Genomic DNA, 4188 nt, shown 5'->3' on the forward strand with positions numbered 1-4188 from the left:
GGGGGGGTGTGTTTCGACCCCCAGGAGGTTCGATCAACCTTTTCACAGGGATCACTTAAGACCATCTGCAAATCAGATATTTATAGTATGACTCACAATAGTAGGAAAATTACAGTTATGAAATAGCAATGAAAACAATTTTATGGTTGGGAGTCACAGCATTAGGAAGATTGAGAAGCACTGAACGAAAGGACTCTTCTTCTCAGAGCTCACTAATTACAAAAACCTGCTTCCAAATAAGAATGAGTAAGACAGAAGCGGGACGGATAGGCTCAGAGGACAGGAACTGGGCCCTAACACAAGGCTGAAGCTGGATGTGGGGGTGCACACCTGGGACTGCCAGCATGTGAGAGCTAGAGACAGGAGAATCACTCCAAGTCTGAAGCCAGCCTGACCTACACAGTGAGCTCCAGCATAGTGATACTCTGGCCCCAAACAAACAAAACAAAAGAGCATAAAGGCCAAGGGCAAGAGTAAAGCCGGGCTTACTTCAGCCATCGCTGTTGGTGCCAACATTCTCAGAGGAACACGGCTCTGTTACACCCAGGGCCTTGTCTTTTCATCCAGGCAGAAAGGACAATGAAGTCTGCTCTAGGTGACAAGAATCAGCTGAAACAAACCTGTGAACCAGATATCCTGAAGCATCTCCCGTCTAATCACATGGCCCCGGGCATTTCATTACGTAATTTGGAGAGGCAGCCTTGCTTGCAGGTGAAATGGAGAGGCCAAAGCACTGCCTGTAAGGGAGATCCTTGCAGAAAGGTAGCCAATTCAAGCTTCTTTTATGAACATTCCAGACAGTCCTCAGATTAAGCTTTGGCTACCTGCACGTTCCACCCAGCCAGCAGTCACTGAAACATACGTGTGAATCATGGACAGTACAGAACAGACACAGCAGGGAAAGGAGCTGGAAATTAACCAAGATGCCGCCTTTTAGTCCAGTGCAAACAGGGTCACTTCTGAAAACCAGAGCCGAGAGGGAAACACAACAGAGGGACCAACTCCAGCTCCTCATTGAGTAGTTATGTCTGAAAAAAATGTCCTACTGTGTGAAACAGGTGTCACTGGTTCTAAACCACAAGATAGTAGAGACTCCAAGAGGACAGTTGGTTTTCTTCCTGCACTAGAGGTCTTCACGAGTCTCTCTGTCCCTGCCTTGGAGTCTCCTGTTTGCACTTACAGGTGGAAGAGTGGCTGAGTAAAGGTAGAGAGGGAGAGATCTTATGGGCGTTTGGAATAACACGTGTTATTCCAAACGCCGAGAACTGTGAAGTGTTGCAGATAACCATTTATAGCTCCTCTGGGCCCTTCTTTGCCTCTAATATGACTTGAATTTTCCTCCTTCAACATTGTCACAGTAAAGGAAGAGGGCCAGCAATAAGAACATCCAAAAGATTAAAAGGAATTATCTGAAGAATGAGATTGTGGGTGATGTTTGTTTTCTTTTTAGAATACGTTGTTTTTTGTTTTTTTGAACTTTTCTAGAATGAGTCGTGTTATATTCACAACTAGAACATGACAAGCGGGCTGCACCATTTAGTTCATTGGAGCCAACATTCCTTCTAAAATGTGGGAGGTTTTTCAACAGCCAGCAGTTCTCATCTAAAGGAGAGCTGATTTAATGAGATTTAAAAGGGAAAGAAAAGACAGAACCACTAAACCAAAAAAAAAAGAAAAGAAAAAAGAAAAGAAAGAAAGGAAGGAAGGAAGGAAGGAAGGAAGGAAGGAAGGAAGGAAGAAAGGAAGGAAGGAAGAAAAGGATCTGCAGCAAATAGCCATGGCTAAGGATGAGAAGGATGATGGACACTGGGATTCAGGAACAGTCATCAGATACAGATCAACTTTCAGCATAATGATAACTCAAAAACTGGAAGAGAGAGGTCAAGGAACTAGGAATCTAGGAGTGTGGGAAGAAAAGATGCCCCCTTAACACATGAATCCCCCCCACATTCACAGATGCACACACATTCCTGGGCTATCTAGACACTTTCTCAGTCAGCCAATATTTATCTACCTTAAAAAGAGAGAAAATAAGGTAGAACTGGGACGATCAGGGTTCCTGATTTCCAGTTTGCAAATGGAGATGAGCATACTCTTTCCTGGCTCTATCTATCTGACAACTGGTACCTTCATGTCAATACCCTTCCATATACACACATATGTGGGCCCAGTCGGGGGTGTAGTCATTTGTTTCTATGAATGGTTCCTAGGCTTCGAACCATTGAATCGTGGTTCTAAAGACAGCTGTAAACTAGGGTTGAGGTGCTTTTGCACATCAGATGCTACTCCAAGAGACACACCTCTATTTCTAAACAAAGGCAATGGATTTCAAAACTGATGCTTTCATTATTGTATTTCTCCTGTTGGCAGACCAAGGCACCAAGAGCGTGCCTTGTCCGATTAAAATGTCAAACGTCATAAAAGGCAAGAAGGCATGCATTTAAGTGTAGGCTGAGTCACCTCCCAGGCTGTAAAGTGTAGCTGGCTGCTCAGTAGACTTTATGGAGACCTTTAGAACTAGGAGAGCAGGAAGAGCTATTAACTGAGAAATGTCATGGCTGACGGTCAGTCAGTCCTGCCATTTGAGAGTGTTTGTTTTCCCAGGGAAACGATTGTTAGAAGCTCCTTAAGATAAAGAAAACAGAAATTCGTATTTCAAAAGACATTTCTCAAAAGTTAAATCTGAATTAGTTTAAAACATTTTAAGAGCACCTCAAGAACACGGCCTATGGAATCAACTGACCAGGACTCGTGAGCTCAGAGATTAGAGAGCCTGTATGGGTCTGACCTAGGTCCTCTGCGTGCGTGCGTGTTACAGTTGTGTAGCTTGGTCTTGTGGGACTCCTAACAGTGGGAGCAGGAGCTGTCTCTGACTCGTTTGCCTGCCTTTGGGACCCTTTGGCCATTACTGGGATGCCTTATCCAGCCTTGATGTGTGCCGGGTCCTAATGTAGGTTGTTATGTCCTCTTTGGCTAACATTCTAGGAGACCTGCTCTGTTTCGAGGAGAGGTGGAGGAGGGGGTGAATCCAGGAGGAAAGGGAAGGGAGGGAGGGAGGGGGAATTGCAATAGAGGTTAATATATGAGAGATGAATAAATAAAAAGGAAAGTTTCTCTTTAAAAAAAAGGAATCATAGAATGCTCTCCCACCTAAAAACAACCCTGACTGCCACACCTACCCATAGACAGGCCCAGGGTGTAGCTCAGCCCCTGACAATATATCTCACCCATTAAAATATATTTTAAAGACAAATTTGGCCTGGTGCCACATTCTGGTTTTAAAGTCCCTTCTCGGTGCTTGATCTCCCAGGTACCCCAAAACAATGCAGGAGAGGATTTTGCTCAACTGCTTGAGAAGTACTTCCCAGCCTCTGGGGGAAGCTGCTTCACTCATTCTGGAGAGACTAGAGTTGTATGGTGTAGACATCCCACAGGCACCCCCAGACTCCTCGTGTAATTGGGGGTCTCTTGTGAGTCCTGAAGAGAGGCTGGCTGAGCCTGAGCTCACCTGAAGTGGGCCATTCATATACAAGTCATGAGACTAACTGGGAATGAGCATTTTGGACCTGCAGAAACGCTAAAAAGCATTTAAAATACTCGTTTAGTAATGTCAGAAGTTTCTATCCCGGACAGATGCTTTTCTTAGTTTCTTTAAAGACATGCCATTCTATTCCAAAACCATCATCGTTTGCAAAGCTCGTAGCAATTTCAAGATTTCAAAACTGTTGCACAAGACAAGGAAGTAATTGTGAATCTATTTTCTTCACACAGAGCGACTTGGCAAATCATTTTTATTCTGAATTCCTCAAACGAGATTTCCACAACTGAATTCATTTATCTGAAAACAGCGTGCGTCTCTTTTAAATATTTAACAATATGCTGGCACCGAGTCCACAAGGAAACTCAATCCCTATGGAGCATCTTTGAATGCTGTAGTTGGGGATCCGCGGAGACACCCCTAGACGCGCAGTCTAGGCACCCAGGAGAGAGGGCGGGGAACCTCGCGGGTCTTGATTGGGCAGTGGCGCCCCCATGTCCCTGTTCTTGCACAGCCAGCGAAACATACTTCCTGTGCCTATCAGCACCCCCATCAGAGCTCAGCCAAAGGGAGGCGGGTGACATCACCCAGCCCCCAGGCGACTCCAGCGCAGCCCGGAGCCAGCCCTGGCGACCAGACTTGAGAGAGAG

At 45.3% G+C, this 4188-nt stretch overlaps 1 protein-coding gene across 4 annotated transcripts in view; it reads right to left on the minus strand.

Moving 5' to 3' along the window:
• Qpct (glutaminyl-peptide cyclotransferase) overlaps positions 1-4188 on the minus strand; it is a 52762-nt gene that overhangs the window by 28842 nt on the left and 19732 nt on the right. The gene's annotated exons all lie outside the window — the stretch shown is intronic.

The sequence above is a fragment of the Mastomys coucha genome, unplaced genomic scaffold (genome assembly GCF_008632895.1).
Source record: "Mastomys coucha isolate ucsf_1 unplaced genomic scaffold, UCSF_Mcou_1 pScaffold6, whole genome shotgun sequence".
NCBI lineage: Eukaryota > Metazoa > Chordata > Mammalia > Rodentia > Muridae > Mastomys > Mastomys coucha.